The sequence below is a fragment of the Phyllobates terribilis genome, unplaced genomic scaffold (assembly GCF_046119375.1).
Source record: "Phyllobates terribilis strain yellow unplaced genomic scaffold, ASM4611937v1 Scaffold_11__3_contigs__length_659146591, whole genome shotgun sequence".
NCBI lineage: Eukaryota > Metazoa > Chordata > Amphibia > Anura > Dendrobatidae > Phyllobates > Phyllobates terribilis.
In genome coordinates this window covers 315564200-315589035 of record NW_027362771.1, presented here as the reverse complement: position 1 = coordinate 315589035, position 24836 = coordinate 315564200, and positions in this window count along the sequence as shown.

Below are 24836 nucleotides of genomic sequence, written 5' to 3'. Positions count from 1 at the left end.
ATGTCAGTTCAGCAAGGGCAAAATTATATAATTGGTTCACTATCTAAACCATATAAATCCTATAGAGAAATGGTTAGTTATTGGGCATGTGGAACACCAGAAATAGAAATAGGTGAGATGCACATTATTGATGCCGCTCCAGATCATATAATACCATGCGTGACCAATGAATCTGACAGCAATCAACAGACAATGTACTTAGAAGAAGGCCACCCTTTGCAGGTCAACCTAGATTCTACTCAGAACATTGCTAGTGACGTTCAATATGCATTTGTTACTTGGTGAGTTAATATCTCTCTATGGTTGATAAAGACCTACTACCCAATTTGTGCAGGATATACACTAAATCATGTACATGCCCTATATCGATGGTTTACTACTAAAAATGCAGAAAATCGGATAAAACACCATCATAACCTATTTAATTCGAGGAATGACAGAGGGAGAAGGGATACTTTCAGCGCACTGTTGGGAGGATTAGGAACAGGTATGGGTGTAATTAACGAAGCTGATATCAGTAGTTTAAGAGCAAAACTTGTAGATATAGCAACCAATAGCAAGAAAGGTTTTGAAGTACAAAGAAAAATCAATGATATAATTAACAATTTACAACAAGATCATGCAAACACTTATATCGGGGTAGCGAAAGATTTTATCCAACACTTTAAATAATTAATGGAAGATACACTGACAAGAGGTAGAAATATGTCTTGGGCTCTAGTCTGTACACAAGGACAAATGGAATTATCAACTAACATTAAGTTAGCGGTACAGTCCATTTATGATGGACAATGGCCATATGAATGGTTGTCTCAAGCCATTACTGTGTTACCTTAACTCATGAGCTTTACACATTCTAAATGGTGGGTGAATACGTGGGTTGGGTGCAGCAACTATGACTTTGAGAAATGTTATGCTTTTTCATTTATTCCACATACTAAGTCACCTTTAGAGCTCATGCATAGAGTTAGTTCAATCGGTATTTTAACTGGAGATTCTACATTACTACACCCGAGATTAGAACATCCTCAAGTGATTAGGGAAAATGGAAGGTGGAAACAGGTTGACATTTCCCTTTGCAAACAAAGGAATCATAATATTCTATGTACGCCAGGACAGTTTAGGTTGGTTGAGGACAAATGCTGGAGTAATTCATCCACATATATTCTAGATGGGGAATCAATCTCAAAAGACAAAGCACCAATCTTCTATCTAGGGCATCAAAGAGTTTGTTTCTTCCTCCTAAATGCCACCAATGTATCTATAACAACACAACATTGTTCTGTAATGACATCTGTAACTAGGGGAGCATGGTGCACTCTTAGTGGGGTTACAGAAATCAAGACACCCAACTGGGTTTATGCAATTCCTACTATTGCTAATTTGTCAATTGATCTGAAATATCACACTCCAGTTAATTTGCAAGCCTTAAGTCTAGGAATTGGAAAAGAACTTGGAGAGTGGTTGGTAAAAAAAAGAAAAACAACGCCAATGCAGGAGAACAGCATTTACAATAAGTATCTCAGCAATTTTACTTGAGTGTTCGTTCCTGCATTCCAACAGGCTCAAATGTTTCATCTTCCTTTTGACATCTGAGGGCATATTATTAGCAGAGTGACTTTGAAGTCCATATAAAGTATTGTTAAACTTTTACTTTCTTATGGGAAGATGAGAAAAAAAATGAAATTATACCGTCATTTTTTTTAATTTTGTTTTTATTGCCTTCACATCTGGCAAGGCCTCATATAAGTACAAAGATGGCAGACCTGAAGGCCTTTATTAGGCTACCTGCTGCCATAGAAACTCATTGTAACCCCACATACGTGTTGCTGAAGTTGCAAAGAGTTGGCAGACTGAGCCCCATTCCTCTATCTAATCAATAATAGAGGTTAAACGCTGGAAATAGAAGTTAGCGCTGATCTCAAATATTGCAGGTGGTTTTCATATGTTAGTTACTGCAAAAAACAGTGGCTGACTGCATAGCATTATACGTGTGTACATGTACAGAACTTCGTGTTCTGGCCCGCAAGCAGCACCATATATGTAAAGGCAAAGGTACATTTCAAATAAGGTGCTAATTAAAAGACTATAAACAATTACTTTCTGCAACAAAGGCAGTTCTTTTTTCACTCGGAAGCAATAACGGAACCTGGCCAGAGAATCAGAGTATGTAGCTCTTTATGGCTCTGTTCACTCTAGCGTCATGTTTCCATTTTATTGCCTCATTGCAGCTATGCCAGATCATTTTCAAATGAGTACTACAGGTCACAGCATTGCCAGAGAAAATGAGGGCCTATGAAATTTAAGCTCTCATGAGGACTTATGTTATGTACACTTGTCTATTTTTTATTATCTGTTCATTTTCTATCAATGTGTCCTGTATGTCTGTATAAGTTATCTGTAACTAGTGCCTATGAGTTGTTCTAATGTAGCAACAGTTTAGGATTCAAAGAGTAACCATCGTTTTAACTTTTATTTCATAAATAAATAGTACACGTGAAAAGTAGCACCTTTGTAATATATCTCATCTGAGAAATATGCTTCTTTCTTTGACAGAATTGATCAGTCATTATCAAAATTCTCAATTCTGAGGTATCTAAGGGGTAACATTTCTCCTTTCGGAGAGCGACATGTTAAGCATGTCACGGTGAGGAAACTTTTAAAGCCACAATGCTCCTCTGGGAAATATGCAAATTGTCTCTTCAGAGTGGAAGAGGAACAGAACTCTTGTGCCACCTACAGGACGTAGCAATCTTAAAAGTCAATAGTGATCCTTTAACGTGCCTTATCACATGACTTAGTACATAAGCCAGAACCAGAAACTCAGTTTGCAGACACTGTGTTTCAGGGTACTGCCCCTCCTCAGTGCAAAGTGTGAGTTCTCGTTTGGCTGGGTGAGAGGCGTCAGACTGGTATCTAAGGGGTAACATTTCTCCTTGCAGAGAGAGACATGCCAAGCATGTTACGGTGAGGAGACTTTTAAAGCTGTAATGCTCCTCTGGGAAATATGCAAATTGTCTCTTCAGAGAGAAAGAGGACCAGAACTACCTACACCTACAGGAAGTAGCAATCCTAAAAGTCAATAGTGACCCTTTAAAGAGCCTTATCACATGACTTAGTATATAAGCCAGAACCAGAAACTCAATTTGCATCTCCAGTCTGACGCCTTTTAACTAGCCAAACCAGAACTCACACTTTTCACTGACGAGAGGCAATTTGCATATTTCCCAGAGGAGCATTGTGGCTTTAAAAGTCTCCTTACCATAACATGCTTAACATGTCTCTCTTGGCAAGGAGAAATGTTACCCCTTAGATACTGGTCTGACGCCTCTCACCCAGCCAAACCAGAACTCCCACTTTACACTGACGAGGGGCAATACCCTGAAACACAGTGTCTGCAAACTGAGTTTCTGGTTCTGGCTTATTTCTTAAGTCATGTGACAAGGCTCGTTAAAGGGTCACTATTGACTTTTAGGATGGCTTCCTCCTGTAGGTGGCACTAGAGTTCTGGTCCTCTTCCTCTCTGAAGAGATAATTTGCATATTTCCTAGAGGAGCATAGCGGCTTTAAATGTCTCCTCACTGTGACATGCTTAATATGTCACTCTCTACAAGGAGAAATGTTACCCCTTCGATACCGGTCTGATGCCTCTCACCCAGCCAAACCAGAACTCACACTTTACACTGACGAGGAGTAGTACCCCAAAACACAGTGTCTGCAAACTGAGTTTCTGGTTCTGGCTTATATCCTAAGTCATGTGATAAGGCTCGTTAAAGGGTCACTATTGACTTTTAGGATTGTTACTTTCTGTAGGTGGTACTAGAGTTCTGGTCCTCTTCATCTCTGAAGAAACGGTTAAGGGACAGTTGCAAACAACTTTATTAAATAATGGAAAGCAACCGAACCCAGAGTCCGCGATGCAGCCTGGTGGACTGCGGCTGAACACCTTCCGGGTGAGAAGGTAAAACAACCAACTTAAATAACAATCCCTTCCGTGTTACTGCACACCGGAATGGGAATAGGGATTCGCACTATCTCCGTTAACTGCACGAGAGATGTGCGATAAATAATGTATCTGTAGTCCTGTTACAGCACAGGGACTGCACAGCAGGCACTAGGATGCATGTGTGATACACGCCGGCGTATAAGTGCTCCCAGCCGGCGTGCTACCGGACTGAGGAGTATCTCTTCACGTGGCTTACAGGCGGTGCCGGGAATACAGCATCTGCAGACTGCTCGGGGTGTATGGCAACCTCTTTGTCGGTGCCAGACTGTCAGACGAAGCTACCTGCCTCCCTCCATCTAAGGCTGCCTATCCCCCGCTAAACCTGCCTGAATCAAGCTAAAGCACACGTGGAGCCCAAACGACCAAGCGTCCACACAACACCATCACTGCTCAATGATCAGAGCACGCCGCCATGTTTGTGGGCGGGCTATTTAAAGATTAAGCCCTGCCCACCGTTGCACTATTGGTGATGTCACCCGCGACCAATCAGGTGGTGCCAGGTCACCGGATCAGCTGACTCCCAAACCACCAATCACAGTCCGCCATGTCACGGGCATGCTCAGTACAGAGAATCCTGGACTTAGGCTGTAGCAGCCCTTTTTCCCTTCGCAACCTATCCTTCATGTTGCTAGGAACAAAGATCCAAGAGACAACCTGTACATCTCATGAACCAGCTAGGCGTCAGGACTGACAACAATGCTGAGCTGCATCAGCCCTGGCTGGACTGGAATGGGAGACTACAGAATCCACTGATGGTTCTGAACCCATTTCAAATCCAGCAAACGCTCAACACCTAACAGAAACAATTTGCAATTCTCAGGTAAAATCTGTATTCAGTGAAGACAGATGTTTCCATTACTGAGATAGGAGATATAAAGTATATGAGAAATATATATATTATTAGAAAGGAGATATATGTATATAGCTCCTTTCTCATAATTCCCACAATATAGTATTTTTCTAAATTTCAGAATCTAAGTTTATATCTCAGCTATAATGCAATATGAGAAATCCTATAAAATGGCATGCATTTTTTCCCATACATTTTTTTGGAAAAATATCATCTAACACACATTATGCACACATACAGTACAAAAATGGACATACTACTCAGATGAAGCAGTAGCAATACATATGTCAAACATTGTAATAGAGATGTACTGTTATATGGGAAATTTAGTTTGTCTAAGTGAAATCAGTGGGAACTGTCTCTGGAACTGAAAAAGCAGTCGAGCAGCCGTCCTGTGTATTGGAATGGAAGAGGTTGTCAATTTAGCTGCGTGGGAATGCGCTGTGTGTGTTCTAACAATGCCTGAGGTCTATTAGCTGAGCTAACTGGATTTTCTAAGGTTGCTGCTTCAGGCCAAAGTCCATTCTACAACAGATATATTCTCTGTTGTTTCCTTTAATTCATCTTTAAAGAACTGGGAAACACATGGTAATGTTGTGATCACTGCCATCCTCACAAATTGCTGTTCTGCATATACTACTGAATGACAGTTGACACAATCCTTTCTAATTGTACACTATTTTACATAAAAATGTAATAAGGTGTAAGTTTGCAGGATTCACATTAATAAACATAGAATGATTTTCTATGATGAGGTTGCTGCCTTTCTATCTAAAAGACCCCCAACCAAACTGGCAGTATGAGAAAAGAGAAAAGCAACTGTGGCAGTGGTGCATAAAACGTATCATCTCATAAATTAATTCACTTTGCCTGGGACATAAAATGATTATAGAGTATCTGTCACTTTCCACTTTACATTAGGGCATCTACATTCATCCAGTGGCTGAGTCTCCACATGCCAAATTAAATTCCATGGCCCCAGTTCATTAAAACTGGGGTTTTGAACGCCAGCCTTAATTAAGGGAGTGCCAGGTTGCAATAAATGTAGTAATTGGCATGTGCATCTTGATAAATATGTCTCATCTGCCATATGCCACTGCTAGAAATGTATGCCAGTCGGAGGATAATGTAAATTTCCATCGTTTTTTACATCATTTTTGTGGTGTAAATTATGATGAATTTGTCGGGAGAGCTTGGCCGTCTCAGCTATACGTACCTTTCAAAAAGTAACTTCCATTCTTGGTGTTTAACATTTTGAGTTGTGCTCCATATTAGCTATCCAATTACAAAAGTTGCAGAATCCCTTTCCTGGAGCATGTGGGTCCTGAACTCTACAAAACCATCAATTGGTGCTAGAAATGTACAGTAGTTATTCACCTTTAAATAGGCCAATGGCTGAAAGGGAAAATTTGGCCTGGCAGAAAAAGTGGAGAAAGTGGTTAAAGGGTTTGTTGGACAACTCCTTTCCAATTACTATATATGTAAAATAAAACAGTTTGTATCCACCTCTGGCAGGCTCATGGGCTATATCTGGGACTTTAAGGGTAATTTTCCTTGCTATTTTTCTAGTACACGTTGTAAACTTTTTCTTTCCATTTCATATGTTGACTTTACTATATGAATTGACAAATACGCACCCAATATATTCAAGCATCCACTTCCCCCCAAAAAGCTGAAAGGTGTACAAAAACATCTCCACTCCTGTGTATGGGCTGTAATTATTGTATCAGTTGTATGTATTATTGTATAGTATCATGTAGAAGGTCATCAAGTCCTAGGCTGTTCAGCACATGAGAAAGTAGTAGACAGAAATGGCAAGGAGATAAAAAAACAAAAGGGTTTGACTATTACTCGGAACCCCTTCTCAATTGCTATATTCCCCATTATAAAATAACAGCAGCCTATACTCACCTGTAGCTCAGGCACAATTCCAGCAATGACCTCACTGTCTTTACCATAACAATGTCATGCAAACCCTGCAGCCAATCAGCAGCCGCTCACTCTCACTTCCCTCAAAAGTAACTGACATTTTAAGGTAGTAAGAGAGTAGTAGCAACTCTCACTTCTTCCAGGTGTCAGTTTTGTCTGAAGAAAAGCAAAGTGAAGTGGCCGATGATTGGCTGCAGGGCTCACGTGACAAAATGTCACGCATGCTCAAGGGGAGCCAGTGCCATCATCGCTGGAACAGCTTCAGCACTGGAGAGGAGTATAGGCTATTTTTATTTTATAAAAAGCAATAGAGCAATTGAGAGGGGATTGTCTGAGTAGTGGACAACCCTTTTAATGAGTAAATTGGGTCAAAATCAGGTTATGTGGATAAAATGTCACAAAATTCTGCTCTGTTTCGGTCACTTTATTTTTACAGCTCTTATAAAAACCCATGCAACTGCAAGGAAACACATCAATTCTGTGCAGTCTGATTCTGCAGTCACCCCTTTTTTTCTATCACCTACCTCTTGATGGTATACTGATTGTATTTTAGAATAATGTATGGGACCTATGGAAAAGATTTTTAACTGTTTGTTATCTATGTAAGCAAGTGGAGGTGCTGCCTACAGCCATCCTTGGAGATAATAGTTGTGATATAATGCATTGCTCTGTTTAAAAGTGATTTTAGTTGTTTGATAATTTGCATGCACTTAGTTGGGGAACAGGCAGAGTTAATAGTTGGGACTAGCCCGGAATGGGAACTGCTAAAATAATCTTAAAATAATAAAATAATCTTTTATTAATAAAGTCCAAGAAACACCAAAAAAACTCAGTGTAACAAACAATGTTAAAAAATATAGCAAATGCAATATTCCACTCTCAATTAGATTAGACCATACAAAGCCTGATATAGGTAAAGGCTTTTATATTGGTGTACATATATATATATAAACACAATAAATCTTATAATAGGGTATAAGTCCCTAACTACCGTAATAACCTAAGCTGATGCTACCTAACCACAGAGAAGGCACCCTATAAGATACGAGATGTGGCACCTCCACTCGTCGTCGACTCTCCCTGTCTTTTCCTACTAACAATGATATAAACAATAATAATAACAGGTGGGAAAAAAGGTAAGATTATAGAAATGAAAACATGTATTCAATCATTATGGGTATATATAATATAAACCTCAGCATAGTAGAGCCAATGACCCAAGATAAATAACAAATTTTGGCATAATAGCCTCATAAAATAGGGTCATAGTTCCTAATCTCATTGTTTAAGAGCAAAAGTGATTAATATATATAACATAATTGACAATATATAGGTAGTAGGTAACTTATCGTTTTAACTGTTTATGCCTCTGCCTCAACGCGTTTCTCAGTCCATTTGGTTCATCGGTAGGCCTGTCAAATGAATCATGTAAATTGCATGATGAAGGAAGCAAATTTCATGATGAAGGAAGCACAGGATGTCTCTGGCATACCTGGTAGTAAGGTCTGTGTGCTTTAAATATCCCTCAGTACTATATGGTTGGTGAAAGAGTATGCCCACTATTCAATCTAGACCATTTGTGTTACAGGGCTCCTCTGTTTCCAAAAGGTAACAGCGCATATGCCAAGAAACAAACTTAGAGGTGACAAAATGATCCATGCTCATGCGCAATGGCAAGATAAAGCTAGCATGCGCTTCAAACTGGAGCGCACAAGGGTGTGGCGCAATGTAATTTCCTGTGCATGCGTAACAAAATACAAGACTTCATGCGCACTGGCCAGGGCGGAACTAACATGTGCTCCAATCTTGGATTTTAAGTAATTTTCCTATCCACATTTATTTGCAAGGCAATAGTCCTGCACTTAACCCCATTTTGAATCCTTTTTCAGCCTCATAGCTCTCTACAACTATTTTGCAGTCATTTTACAGCACTAAAGTTTGGGTTCTCATTGGATTCTATGGGTTTCGGGGTCAGATTCTGTTCAAGTTTTGGTACCCAAACTTTGGGTTACATTTCGACGAACTAGACAAACCTGAACATCCATGGGTCCGCTCATTCCTAGTGCCCATGTCTGCTTAATGCAAGAATGAAACATTTGTGAAGTAGTATGCCAATTTTCTGATTTACATATAGTAGTTCTTGTCAAATTCATGTTCAGTGAAAAGAAGTTTATTTTTGGACTTTGGTCTCTCTCAATTCATTCTCTAGCATCTGGACCTCGCCTGCCCAATATAACGGCACCATGCAGTCTGCAGAGGCGTATCACCCAGCTAACATGAGCACACACCTAGCCAGGACCCCCATTTTTATGTAGCGAGCTGGGGCGTGAACCAAGAGTACATGTGCTTCTCACTAAATTAGAATATGATCAAAAAGTTAATTTATTTCAATTCTTCAATACAAAAAGTGAAATTCATAAATCATATAGAGTCATTACAAACAGAGTGCTCTGTTTCAAGTGTTTATTTCTGTTAATGTTGATGATTATGGCTTACAGCCAATGAAAACACAAAAGTCATTATCTCAGTAAATTAGAATACTTTATAACAACAGCTTCAAAAATGTTTTTAAAATCCGAAATGTTGGCCTACTGAAATGTATGTTCAGTAAATGAACTCAATACTTGGTCGGGGCTCCTTTTTCATCAATTACTGCATCAAGGAGGCGTGGCATGGAGGCGATCAGCCTGTGGCACTGCTGAGGTGTTATGGAAGCCCAGGTTGCTTTGATAGCAGCCTTCAGCTCATCTGCATTGTTAGGTCTGGTGTCTCTCATCTTCTTCTAGACCAGTGTTTCCCAAACTCCAGTCCCCACGGCCCCCACAGGTCATGTTTTCAGGATTTCCATAGTGCTGCACAGCTAAGAGAATTACTGATGCCTTAATGATACTTCCACCACCTGGCCAATGCTAAGAAAATCCTGAAAACATGAGCTGATGGGGTCCGTGAGGACTGGAGTATGGGAAACACTGCTCTAGACAATACCCCATAGATTCTCTATGTGGTTAAGGTCAGGCGAGTTTGTTGGCCAATCAAGCACAGTGATACTGTTGTTTTTAAACCAGGTATTGGTACTTTTGGCAGTGTGGACAGGTGCCAAGTCCTGCTGGAGAATGAAATTTCCATCTCCCAAAAGCTTGTCGGCAGAGGGAAGCATGAAGTGCTCTAAAATTTCCTGGTAGACGGCTGCACTGACTTTGGTCTTGATAAAACACAGTTGACCTACACCAGCAGATGACATGGCTCCCCAAATCATCACTGATTGTGGAAACTTCAAACTAGACCTCAAGCAGCTTGGATTGTGTGCCTCTCCACTCTTCCTTCAGAGTCTGGGACCTTGATTTTCAAATTAAATGCAAAATTTTTTTTATCTGAAAACAACACCTTGGACCACTGAGCAACAGTCCAGGTCTTTTTCTCCTTGGCCCTGGTAAGACGCTTTTGGCACTGTCTATTGGTCTCAAGTGGATTGACACAAGGAATGCAACACTTGTAGCCCATGTCCTGGATATGTCTGTGTGTGGTGGCTCTTGAAGCAATGACTCCAGCAGCAGTCCACTCCTTGTAAATCTCTCCCAAATTTTTGAAAGGCCTTTTGTTAACAATCCTTACAAGGCTGCAGTTATCCCGGTTGATTGTGCACCTTTTCCTACCACACTTTTTCCTTCCACTCAACTTTCCATTAATATGTGTAGCATCGGCGTCTCTGCCTAGCAGGAGTCCCTCTCACCTTCCCGTTCAGCGCGCGGCGTCCTCCTGCACTCCTTCCCTCGCTGCTGCCGGCGCGCGCTCCTTCCCGGGCACTGTGCTTTGGGCGCGCGCGCGCTCCCCCTCTCTTAAAGGGGCCGCGCGCGCGCTCCCCCTCTCTTAAAGGGGCCGCGCGCGTCGTCCTAAGGGGTCCCCGGCCAATTGCTGGAGGACTTCCCATATATAAGGCACCTCCTCCAAAATGGAGGTGCCCGAGCAAAGTTGTTTGCACTGTTTCTCACCTGTGCTTCAGCCCTCAGGTTCCGCTGCTAGCCTGACTTCTCGTCCTGCCTGTCAGCCTGTTACATGCCTTGTCTGTTTGACCGCTCACCTGGGAGCGTCCACCAGTTACCTGCCTGTTACCTGCCTTGTCTGTCAGACCGCTCACCTGGGAGCGTCCACCAGTTACCTGACTGTTACCTGCCTCATCTGTCAGACCGCTCACCTGGGAGCGTCCACCAGTTACCTGCTTGTTACCTGCCCCGTCTGTCTGACCGCTCACCTGGGAGCATCCACCAGTTACCTGACTGTTACCTGCCTCGTCTGTCAGACCGCTCACCTGGGAGCGTCCACCAGTTACCTGCCTGTTACCTGCCTCGTCTGTCTGCCCGCTCACCTGGTAGCGCCCACCAGTTACCTGCCAGTTACCCGCCTCGTCTGTCTGCCCGCTCACCTGGGAGCACCTGCCTGTTTCCTGCCAGCCTGCCTGGAGACCCTGCCATCACCTGTTGTGACCATCTTCCTGGTAAAACCTATAGACTGCTACCTGCCCTGCTTTCTCGAACTGTGTCCACCTGCCAGCTTCCAGAGACTTCCGCCTGCTTGCCGTGTCCATCCGCCATACCGGTCAGTCCCAGCCATCTGACCCGTGGGAGCCACCTGCTCTCTTACAAGGTCAACCCCAGAGTAGCACCTGGTCCCTCAGCCCGGATCCTCCCTGGTCACGGTGTCGTTAGCTGCCGTATGACCAGGGTCGGTTCGGGTGGTTACTTAGTCACGCCCCTCTGGGTCCCTCCTTGCACCTCGGCACAGAGGTTCCACCACCCGGCCCCATAACAGTTTGCACGGGCCATGGAACCCGGTGGCACCCAAGCTCCCTCGCTCTCTGACCTATCCCAGGAAGTCTCCCGTCAGAGATCCCAGCAGGAGTCCATCCTGAACCACCTGCGGAATGTCCACTCCCGCCTGGACACACTGACTGCTCCACCAGCAACCACCGCTAGTTGCACGACTCACACCCCAGCAGCGCCGCTGCCCATCAATACCATGGCATCTTGCTCCGGACCCCGGCTTTCTGCACCTCCTGGTTTCGAAGGTGACCCCGCTCAAGCTCGGGGCTTCATAAACCAGTGCACCCTGCACTTTGAACTCTTGGCACATCACTTTATCACCGACCGGGCCAAAGTGGCTTTCATCATGTCCCATCTCACTGGAGAGGCACTGGCTTGGCTAAATCCCCTGTGGGAGAGAGGGGATCCCCTAGTATCCAACTTGTCAGCTTTCCTCACTGCTTTCCGGAAAGTCTTTGATGAACCGGGACGAAAGACCTCGTCAGCCTCCTCTCTGCTACGTCTCCGCCAAGGGAGTCTCACCGTAGGCCAATATGCCATACCGTTCCGTACCCTCGCTTCTGAACTTGCCTGGGATAACGAGGCCCTGCTGTCCGTCTTCTGGGAGGGTCTTTCCAGTCAGATTAAAGATGAACTTGCCGGTCGGGACATCCCTACCACCCTGGACGACCTAGTGTCACTTGCTACCCGGATTGACATCCGGTTCCAGGAACGTACCAAGGAAAGCACCCACGAGAAAAAGTTTCCCCGCCTTGCTCCTCACTTCCATAGACCTGTCTCTTCTTCAGTCACTCCCCGGGCGCACTCACCCGAGCCCATGCAGGTCGACCAGACCAAGTTGGTCAAATCCCGCCAGGGGTCACGCCAGGCCGAGGGGAGCTGTTTCTATTGTGGCTTCCAGGAGCACCTGATCCGCTCCTGCCCAGAGAGGCCGGGAAACGCCGGTGTCTAGGATCGCTCGGAGAGGTCGTCCTAGACAAAAGTAAGTCCTCTCCCTCCCTGACTTTGTCTGTCTCTCTCTCCTTGGGAGAGGATCGGCACTTTGAAAACGCTCACCTGGACTCTGGAGCGGCTGGGAACCTCATCTCCCAGTCCTTAGTAGAGAGGTACCGTATTCCCACCAAGCCTCTCCCTGAACCTTTGTCAGTTGCCTCCGTGGATGGTAAACTCCTTCCAGTACCCATCCTGCTCATCACTGAACCCTTAACTCTGCAGGTGGGAATGCTGCACTCTGAGAAGATCTCCTTCCATGTGCTATCCGGACTCTCTCACTCCCTGTAGCTAGGTCTACCTTGGCTCCAGACACATGAACCCGTATTGAACTGGCGATCAGGCGAAGTACTCCGGTGGGGTCTAGACTGCCATAGGACCTGCCTGGTTCCGGTCCGCCCAGCTCGACCTCCGCCTACTCCAGCTAATCTTCCCTGTCTCCCGGCAACATACTGGCCCTATGCGGACGTCTTCGGTAAAAAGGAAGCAGAGACATTGCCACCCCATAGGCCATATGACTGCCCGATCGACCTGGTACCTGGCGCCACTCCTCCCCGTGGGCGTATCTACCCGTTGTCTGCGGCCGAAACCCGGGCCATGTCTGAATACATTGAGGAGAATCTGGCTAGGGGATTTATCCGAAAATCTACCTCCCCGGCTGGAGCCGGATTCTTCGTTGTCAAAAAGAAAGACGGCACGCTACGTCCCTGTATAGACTACAGAGGACTCAATCTAGTCACTATAAAAAACAAATACCCCCTGCCGCTCATCTCCGAATTGTTTGACCGTCTCAAGGGCACCAGGATCTTCTCCAAGCTGGATCTACAAGGGGCATATAACTTGGTCCGTATCCGTCAAGGAGACGAGTGGAAGACAGCATTCAATACCCGGGACGGTCACTATGAGTACCTTGTGATGCCCTTTGGTCTCTGTAACGCCCCCGCTGTCTTTCAAGAGCTGGTCAACGACATCTTCCGTGACCTCCTGTACTTCTGCGTAGTGGTTTACCTGGACGATATCTTGGTCTTCTCTCCAGATCTCCCCACACACCGGAGGGATGTTCGTCAGGTCCTGCTTAGGCTCCGGCAGAACCACCTCTATGCCAAATACGAGAAGTGCCTCTTCGACCAGACCTCCCTTCCATTCTTGGGCTATGTTATCTCCCAGACAGGTCTACAAATGGATCCGGAGAAGCTCTCTTCTGTTCTAAAATGGCCCCGTCCAGAGGGTTTGAAGGCGATACAGCGATTCCTGGGCTTCGCCAATTACTATCGTCTTTTCATCCCACACTTCTCGTCCCGGACTGCTCCCATATATGCGCTTACCCGTAAGGGGGCAAATCCCAAGGTATGGTCGCCTGAAGCCGAGGAGGCCTTCCTTTCCTTAAAAAGAGCCTTCGCCTCTGTCCCCGTCCTGCATCGTCCGGACTATAATAAACAGTTCTACCTGGAGGTTGATGCCTCCTCCTCCGGAGCCGGAGCGGTACTCACCCAAAATTCTTCTGCCAGGAGAATGGTAACCTGCGGCTTCTTCTCCAAAATCTTCTCCTCGTCTGAGCGCAACTACTCCATAGGAGACCGTGAATTGCTAGCTGTCAAATTGGCACTGGAGGAGTGGCGCTATCTCCTAGAAGGGGCTCTCTACCTGGTAATCATTTACACGGATCACAAAAACCTGGCATATCTCCAAAATGCCCAGAGACTCAATCATCGCCAGGCCCGGTGGTCGTTGTTTTTTGCCCGCTTTGACTTCATTCTTCATTTCCGCCCGGCGGACAAGAACGTCAAAGCTGATGCCTTGTCCCGCTCCTTTCTGTCCTCCGATCAAGAGGAGGAGCCTACGCACATCATTGATTCCTCCAAGGTGATGAATGTGGCCCCCTTGGATCTGACTCATCTTCCACCCGGTAAGACATTTGTAGCAGTATCAGATCGGGAGAGGGTTCTTCGCTGGGGACATTCTTCTAAACTAGCTGGCCATGCTGGCCAAAAGAAGACCTTCCAGCTCATTTCCCAGCATTACTGGTGGCCTACCCTGTGCAAGGACGTTGTAGACTTCGTCGCGGCCTTTTCATCCTGTGCCCGTAACAAGGTCCCCAGACATCTACCAGCTGGCCATCTCTTGCCCCTGCCCGTACCTGCTGCTCTATGGCAGCACATTGCTATGGACTTTATCACCGATCTTCCTGTTTCTGCCGGATGTACAGTCATTTGGGTGGTCGTTGACCGCTTTTCTAAAATGGCCCACTTCATTCCCCTGCCTGGTCTCCCATCTGCACCCGAGCTGGCAAAAGACTTTATCCGCCATATCTTCCGTCTCCATGGCCTACCCCTCCACATCGTGTCGGATCGTGGGGTTCAGTTCACCTCACGCTTCTGGAGAGCCACATGTAAGCTGCTAGACGTTACCCTGGATTTCTGCTCCGCTTACCACCCACAGTCCAATGGTCAAGTGGAGCGAATCAATCAGATCCTGACCAGCTACCTCCGGCACTTCGTTAATGCCCACCATTCGTATTGGGTGGATCTCCTAGCATGGGCCGAGTTCTCTTATAATAACCATGAGAGCGAATCCTCTTCCCAATCCCCGTTCTTTATTGTCTATGGCCAGTACCCCCGGATTCCAGTTCCTGTCTCCGCTTCTGTGAACAACCATGCCGCAGAGTCTCTTGTCAGCGAGTTTTCTACTATTTGGGAGAGTACTAGGTCCGCTCTTCATCTGTCCTCCGAGCGGATGAAGAGATATGCTGATAAGAGACGTCTGGATCCACCTCAATTTCGTCCAGGGGACAAGGTTTGGCTCTCTTCCAAATATGTGCGGCTCAAAGTACCCTCCTACAAGTTGGGCCCTCGGTTCATCGGACCCTTCGAAGTCCTCAGGCAAATTAACCCAGTGGCCTACAAATTAAAACTCCCGGCCACCTTACGCATTCCCAACTCCTTCCACATATCCCTCCTCAAATCCGTTGTCCTTAACACTTTTTACGACAATCCAGGTACTCCTCCTACTCCGGTTTCTGCTGAGGACGTCTTTGAAGTGGAGAGTATCCTGGCCACCAAGAGGGTAAGAGGGAGAACCTTTTTTCTGGTGGATTGGAAGGGGTTTGGTCCTGAGGAAAGAACTTGGGAACCCAGGGTGAACATCAACGCTCCGCTTCTCTTTGAGAAATTTCTCTCTGGCCTAAAAAAGGGGGGGCCTAAAGGGGGGGGTACTGTAGCATCGGCGTCTCTGCCTCCTGCTAGGCAGAGACGCCGTCCCTCTCACCTTCCCGTTCAGCGCGCGGCGTCCTCCTGCGCTCCTTCCCTCGCTGCTGCCAGCGCGCGCTCCTTCCCGGGCACTGAGCTTAGGGCGCTCGCGCTCCCCCTCTCTTAAAGGGGCCGCGCGCGTCGTCCTAAGGGGTCCCTGGCCAATTGCCGGAGGACTTCCCATATATAAGGCACCTCCTCCAAAATGGAGGTGCCCGAGCAAAGTTGTTTGCACTTTGTCTCACCTGTGCTTCAGCCCTCAGGTTCCGCTGCTAGCCTGACTTCTCATCCTGCCTGCCAGCCTGTTACTTGCCTTGTCTGTTTGACCGCTCACCTGGGAGCGTCCACCAGTTACCTGCCTGTTACCTGCCTCGTCTGTCAGACCGCTCACCTGGGAGCGTCCACCAGTTACCTGACTGTTACCTGCCTCGTCTGTCAGACCGCTCACCAGGGAGCGTCCACCAGTTACCTGCCTGTTACCTGCCTCGTCTGTCTGCCCGCTCACCTGGGAGCGCCCACCAGTTACCTGCCAGTTACCCGCCTCGTCTGTCTGCCCGCTCACCTGGGAGCACCTGCCTGTTTCCTGCCAGCCTGCCTGGAGACCCTGCCGTCACTTGTTGTGACCATCTTCCTGGTAAAACCTATAGACTGCTACCTGCCCTGCTTTCTCGAACTGTGTCCACCTGCCAGCTACCAGAGATTTCCACCTGCTTGCCGTGTCCATCCACCATACCGGTCAGTCCCAGCCATCTGACCCGTGGGAGCCACCTGCTCTCTTTCAAGGTCGTCCCCAGAGTAGCACCTGGTCCCACAGCCCGGATCTTCCCTGGTCACGGTGTCGTTAGCTGCCGTACGATCAGGGTCGGTTCGGGTGGATACTTAGTCACGCCCCTCTGGGTCCCTCCTTGCACCTCGGCACAAAGGTTCCACCACCCAGCCCCGTAACAATATGCTTGGAAATAGAACTCTGTGAACAGCCAGCTTCTTGAGCAATGACCTTTTGTGGCTTACCCTTCTTGTGAAGTGTGTTAATGACTGCCTTCTGGACACCTGTCAAGTCAGCAATCTTCCCCATGATTGTGGAGCCTACTGAAACAGACTAAGGGACCTTTTTAAACACTTAGGAAGCCTTTGCAGGAGTTTTTTGTTAATTATTCTAATTTACTGAGATAATGACTTTTGTGTTTTCATTGGCAGTAACCCATATTCATCAACATTAACAGAAATAAACACTTGAAATAGATCACTCTGTTTGTAATGCCTCTATATAATATATAAGTTTCACTTTTTGTATTGAAGAACTGAAATAAATTAACTTGGTAAATTAGAATACCATTAACATGGTATTCTAATTTAGTGAGAAGTACTTGTACCTTGCCCATGGCCACCACCCTATATAAGAGCGCTGGAAATAAAATGCTAAGGTTTAGATAAACCTATTGTAAAGTTTATCATCTTTTATTTCAGATTCATTGGGTCAATAAAAAAAGCATTTGTTTGTAAAGATGTACAAAATCTACAGAGGTACCTTTTCCAGAACTGATATAGTCCTTGGTAAGGGCCATTAGTCTGTCAGAATAATAAGGGACATGGAGAACCATATCAACCCACTAGCTGTCCTTATGGGTGGTTCTGGCTGGCACTGCAGTCCAATCCCATTTCAAGTAAGTAGCAGGCACAAGCCCAATATATACTAGGCTGTGTAAATAATGAAGGTGATGAAGTGCTTGACCCAATGAAACACTGTTGGCCTCTCCTAATGCAGTCCATCAATGTTTATGTCATGCTTTTGTTGCTCTTGTTTGACTTGGCAGAATGTTGAGCTACTGGATATGCACCACTCCCCATCCGGCCCAAATACACCTCATAGGCTCAATGCATAGACTTAAAGACTCAGACACTTCTGGAGAGCCACAAGGAAAATCAGTTGTCTTTTAGTCACATCTTATTGTTTTTTAGTCAAAGTTTTAATGTCTAAATCTCTACTTATATGTTAGACCAGTAGTGAGCCAGGAAAATGTAAAGAATTGGAAAAGGGAGTATTTATTACTAAAAACAGAAGGTTCTTTGATGTATTTTATGTAGAAGGATACATTGTTACAAAGAAAGATGGTCTAAAGAAATGAGAGTGGTTTATTTTATCCCAGTCTACTTGTATGTAGGTCATTTCCTTCTGAAAACTGATTATGCATGGCTATATTTACAATTTATTGTGTCCTAGAAAGTGTGATTGAATAGACCTTAAATTAGGAATTGTGGACTTCAGAGGCTCACAGACCTTTAACCAACATTTCCTTCTCTGTTATTATTGAGAAACATGAAGTTGATCAGGAGCTCGAAGCAAAAAAAGAAAATACAAGAATATGAATAAAATTACATCCAATGTGATGATCAAAAGGACTATAGTTGAGAAACAAATCTTCGCACATAATACATTATTTTTGAGAATACAAAGACTTTAAAGGAAATATGAGTAATACCAGCAAAAGGAATCACAATAATAGCAATAAAATATTGTCAGCAACGGACAAAATATCTAGCGTGTTTTTTGTTTTATACTAGTGCACATTTCACACTATAAATATATTCAAGTTACCAATATAAAGTGGCATTACAATTGTGGTTGCAGTGGGTGCAGCCGCTAACGAGCCTAATGTAGCAAATGGGTCCTGTCAGGATTCCTGTTGTTCTTCTACAACTAGTAGTTTGTCCACTAGTGGCTGCTAATGTTAACCTTGATATTATGCTGCAATCTCACCTCTTACCACTGGAGGCTTCTGTTGTGTCCTGCAATTGCCCTTTACTAAGATGGCAGATTCTGAAACTGGAATCCATCCAACCGTGACAAATTTTGTGGATTCATCAACCAGTGCAGATTGTACTTTGGTACACACCCTGCTCACTTTCACAAGGACAGATTAAAAGTATTGTGTATCATTATGCTACTGACACATAAAGCTTTATCCTGGGTCAGTCCTCTTCTTGAAACTCATGATGATTGACTTAATGATCTGGAGGCTTTCCTAGCAGCCATGAGCCAGGTGTTTGATGACCCTAATCACTGTGCAACAGCTTCAGCTACACTGATGACTCTACATCAGGGTAAGCACTCTGTTGCAGAGTATGCCACAGAATTCAGATGATAGTTAATTGTTACTGAATGGAATAATGCTGCAAAATTATCTTTTTTTTAAGAACGGACTCTCCAGGGCACTCAAAGATGAACTAGCCAGGGCCGATGCTCCCACAAATTTTGATTACTTTATTCACCGCTGTATTCGAATAGACACTTGATTATCAGAGAGAAGATTGGAAAAGTGGAAATCAAATTGGTCCCACAACAGTAACCGTTATCCACCTGCTTCAACCCCCAGTCCCAGAGACTTTGAGATAAAGAGTCCTCACATATCTGAAGCTGAACCCATTCAGGTTGATAAATTAAAACGTGAAAGTGCTGAGAGAAAAAAACAGAGACTTTGGGAAAATCAGTGTTTTTATTGTGACAAATCTGACCACTTTCTCATCAATTGTCCCTCTCAACTACATAAAACAGTGGCAGTGGATCCCAACTTTTCTGATGAAGAATCATTCTTGGCTGAACCAGCGCCTCCAGTGAATGCCGTCATCCATTCAATTTCCTCTATTGCACCCAATATTTAAAAAGAAAACAAGGACTCTCATTGCTTCATTCCTATCAAGTTTGAAGTTTATTCTCAAGGAATTTCCACATCTGCAATAATTGATTGAGGAGTAGTGATGGGCAAGCACTAAAATACTCAGGTGCTCAATGCTCGGGTCGAGCAAATTGGAATACTCGGTTGCTCGACCCGAGCAATGAGCCCAATCTAAGCCTATGGGAAACTTGAGCATTTTTCAGGCGGCTACCCCCGGCGGTCTGCAGAGGGCCTAAAAATTACCCAAATCGATGGGAACAGTGCTCAAGTGGCATGGGAACAGCATGGGGAAGACCCCTGGAAGCATTTCTGACTCCCAGGTCACTGCTGTCAACAATGTTGTCAGAAGTATTACTCCACTTTTACGAACTCACAATAAAACATACAAAAACGAATCAAAAATAGATTTTCCTGGGAAATATGTCAAGGAACATCCTTTGCAGGGTAATGACTTGTATATAAGGCAAAATAAATAACAAAAACCAAAAATACTCCTCCACACCTTGGGCTATGTTCACACATAGCGTTTCAGATGCGTTTTTGCACTTTTGCATTGCTTTCAACCAAGACAAATGCATTTGTGGCGCCCTTGAGGGTTTGGTCGCCACAGAGGTGTTGCATCTCAGCCAGAGATGTGGCATCTCACTATCAGGTAAGGAAGGAGTACAGGACCCTAACACCTGCATCCAACACACACCACTCCAGGCAAACAGGAGAGGGCAAGATGCCTCTGTTCCTTGCTGAGCCCTTCTCTTGGCTGGAGTGGGGGGAACCTAGAGAGGGGGAACCATGTAGTGGGTGTGGGTGGAGGAAGCAGCTTAGGGGAGCACATGAGAGGGAGATATACAATGGGAAGTCATCTTAGAAAGACAGATTAGTCAGAGGAGGAAGTGAGGGGAGCAGAGGCTCTGCACTAGCTCTGCTCCAGAGGTGGGCCTAGCCAGTGAGGCCCAAGTCTGAGAAGAGAGGAGAGGGAGCAGAAGACAGGCTCCAGGAAACCGAAGAAAGGACCCTAGGGGTACGGGCCGTGCAGAAAGCCACCCGTATGCCCGCATCTACCAGGAGGTGAAGGGGTCAGGCCATCTAAGGGGAAACGGTCCCTCAACTAGTAGAAGACTGCACGTCTCAGCTTGAAACCGGAGGCTGCAGTACTTTAAGTCCTGTAGCCACAAGTCCACGCCAGTCTCACCGAGAAGGTAGCCACATAGGACCCAGGGGACGGAACAGACGTTGCCCGCGGGTACCGGATTGGAGATACTAGGTGTGAGGTGCAGGGAAAAGGCCAGGGAGAGGACACAGAACGGGGTCCTGCTAAGTACTCCGGAGCTACCTGGGGGTGGACTGAACCCCTCACTGAGTAAGCACAGCACGACGAGGGAGACTACTTTGGCGCCTGTAATCTGGACTACAATAACTGTGAGTAAAGACCCTGGGACTGCACTTCCTTGTCTCTGTGTTTCTTGCTGCGCCATCAACCCCTGCACTACAACGCCCAGCACAACCTGCAACATCATCTACACTGCCCTGGAGCTAGCTCTTCCTGTGGAGAGCCACACCATCCCTGCTGCAATAACATCAGCTTCAGAGGACCTGCTCCACAGCGGCGGCTCCCTTTAGCCGCATACCACAGGTGGCGTCACAAACTTTATAAACTATAATCCCCTGTAAATATTACCCCCTTTTATTGACCGCCCTGAGTCACAGACTGGGTCACCACCACTGTGACATTCCCCAGCATCCATTGGCCCGCCACCGGGGGCCCCACGGCCCAGGGGGCGCGTCATACTCACTGGGAAATGTAATTTTAACATTTTACAACCTTATCTGGCCATGTGGTGTGTGACACATCAGACACATGCATTCAGTGCTGAAAAGACATGGGAACAGCATGGGGAAGACCCCTGGAAGCATCTCTCACTCCCAGGTCACTGCCTAAAAGTGTGCCCATCAGCCAGCCACCCAACTAAACTGCCAGATTTCTGGGCAGCTGCTTGCACTTGAAATGTGGCCTTTTAGGCTCGTGGAGGCGGAAGCTTTTCACAACCTCATGCCGTCGGCGGCCAGGTGTCCGTTCTCGGTCCCCAGCCGCCACTATTTCTTCCAGTATCGTCTCCGCCTTCTACAAGCGCGGGTCCCTGAACATTACTGCTGGTACTTTTCTGTGGGAATCTACCTGCCTCCTACCAGCCTGGAATATTTCCAGTAAACTATGGTACGACGCCATGATATTATTACTGCCCCCAGTACCAGTAGCGAAGCCATCCCCAATTTCCTTCTCAGGAATTTTATCTGGTAGACTGAGTGGCTGCTCAAATAAATTAGTTTCTCACAAAGGAGATGAAGATAGAGTGGCAGTAGGTGCAAGTTTCTCCAGCCTGTTAAATATCAGAGGGTGAACGGCAGCAGATTGGATCAGTGGATTAGCAATGATGCCTTGAAGCGCTGGGATCCTCTGTTCAAATCCCAGCAATTACAACATCTGCAAGGATTTTGTATGTTCTCCCCGTGTTTGCATGGGTTTCCACCTCAGTAAAAAAGCAGCCATACAGTGTCCGGAAACCTTCCCACACACTTTTCTTAGCCAGGACTTCTTCTCGGCAGGGTTGGACGGTTCCACCAGAGAATCCTCTGGTGTGCCCTGGCTTCTACATCAGGAGAGTTCATGATAGCGCTAACTTTGCCGCTGCTATGAGGCTCTTGAGCGGGGGAGAAGGGTGAGCCCTCAGAATCAAATCCTCTGGTGGGCCCAATGTTTTTCAATCTGAAACAGCTTCTCAGTGGGAGTTGTATTTCACCACAGCCATATTCTTTAGCTGGGTGAAAGGACTCCGGCTGTCATTTCTCCATCACCAGGTTCCGCCCATTGTCACACACGACCATGCCTGGCTGTATGTTCAGCGGTGATAGCCACAGATCAGGCTGCTGTGTTATAGCTTTCAACAACTCTGCAGCGCTAGGCGGTTTGTCACCTAGGCATTAAGCATGTTATCTTCAGCACAGCCTGTTGCCGCTTGGCCAAGGCAGTGCTGCAGTGCTTTCAGCCTGTGGCTGATCTGGTCATTTCGGAGATGGAGGAGGAGGTGCAGGAGCTGAACAATGTGATTACATTGAGGTTACATTGGCAACTCTGTTTTTTATACTAAATAAAGATTCTACGGTTTTGGGTTTTTTTACGTTATTTTTTAAGATAAATGCATTCACTGGGAAATGTCATTTTAACATTTTACAAACTTATCTGTTAATATGGTGCGTGACACATCATCAGACACATCCTGCTTCATTGATGATGGAGGGATTCTGAAAGTCACAAAGCCTATTTTTATAGGGCCATCAGGCAGCCCTCACTGTTCTTAAAAGGCCAGCATTCGGCCCTCGCTATTGTTAGAGAGCCATTAGCCGGCTATGCTTTGGTGTTCTCATTATTAATGAGTAGGTCTCCTATACTGCTATTGGGGGTTTCAGTAAAAAAAAATGTTCCCATTATAAAGAAACGGGTCTCCTATACTGTTATTGTGTATGCAGTGACTGCAAGGGCTGCCAAAAATTCGGATGCAACCCAATACCCCTTTGAAGAGACATAGAGGAGGGTCTCAGTAAAAAAAAATGCTCATATTATAAAGGAGCGGGTCTCCTATAGTGGTAATGCCCATGCTGTGACTGCAAGGGCTGCCAAATTTGGGAAAACCCCCACTAACAATTTAATAGAGCAGGGCCACAGTAACGAGTACGACATGTCCCCATTAGAAAGGAGAGGGTCTGCTATACAGTTATAGGGTATGCAGTGAGTCCAATGGCTGACCAAATTTAGGAAAAACCCCTCTAAGAATTTAAAGACACATAGAGCAGGGCCACAGTAACAAGTATGACATGTTCCCATTAGAAAGGAGAGGGTCTGCTATACAGTTATAGGGTATGCGGTGAGTCAAACGGCTGACCAAATTTAGGAAAAACCCCACTAAGAATTTAAAGACACGTAGAGCAGGGCCACAGTAACGAGTACGACATGTTCCCATTAGAAAGGAGAGGGTCTGCTATACAGTCATAGGGTATGCAGTGAGTCCAACGGCTGACCAAATTTAGGAAAAACCCCACTAAGGATTTAAAGACACATAGAGCAGGGCCACAGTAACGAGTATGACATGTTTCCATTAGAAAGGAGCGGGTGTGCTATACAGTTATAGGGTATGCAGCGAGACCAACGGCTGACCAAATTTAGGAAAAACCCCACGACGTAGAGAGTCAGTACATTTAACATATCCACCTTGAATACCCAATAATTATAAGGCACAGATGAATAACGGAGGATGTTGGTATGGTCGGCTAGGTACTCCCTCAGCATCTTCCCAAACTTTGCACTCCTTGTGAGAGTACCCCGCGCCTCAGGGCTTGTGCGATGGGAGTGGCTGAGAAAATTCTCCCAGAACTTTCACAGTGTTCCCCTGTCTCTGCTGGATTGGAGTTGTGTCTCTCTCGCCTGTAGTCCTTGGTTGTCCAAAGAACTATGACCTCTGCCGCCAGCGTTTTCAGCTGGGAATTTTTTTAATAGTTCCGCAATAAGGGCCTTCTGGTACTGCGCCATTTTTGTAGACCTGTCCGCCCCAGGAAAAAGAGATATAAAGTTCTCCTTGTAGCAGGGGTCTAGAAGTGTCACCAACCAGTAATGACTGTCACCCAAAATTTTGAGAATGCGAGGGTTATGGGAAAGGCAGCGTAACATAAACTCAGCCATGCGTGCCAGACTGCTAACAGGCAAGACTTCCGTGTCCTCACCAAGAGGACGAGTGACCATGCTCTCCTCCTTCTCCTCTCTGTCCTCATGCCATACACGCTGAACAGACTGTCTTACAGTTGTGCAGGTAGTACCATCTATAGCGCATGAAACTAGCTCCTGTTCTTCCTCCTCCTCCTCCTACTCTTTCTCATTGTCACCCAATTCACATTGGGATGAGATGAGGCTGGGCTGTGTGTAATCACCCTGTATGGTTCCTTGCTCCATCTCATTGTAATCCGCCTGCTATGCATCCTCTTTGATTGTGAGCAGAGAGCGTTTCAGAAGACAGAGAAACGGGATGGTGACGCTAATTATGGCGTCATCGCGGCTCACAATCTTGGTGGAGTCCTTAAAGTTTTGGAGGATGGTACATACAGCATGTCTGACATCCATGTCCACTCCTGAGATCTTATGTGTGGAGTCTGAACTGAATACCGATGGCCTTGTTGATGCTGGTACTCAACAACAGCCCTCTTATGCTCACAAATAGTGTTGAGCCACCCCCGTAGTGTTCGGGTTCGGTTTGGTTCGTCGAACACCGGGATGTTCGTGGA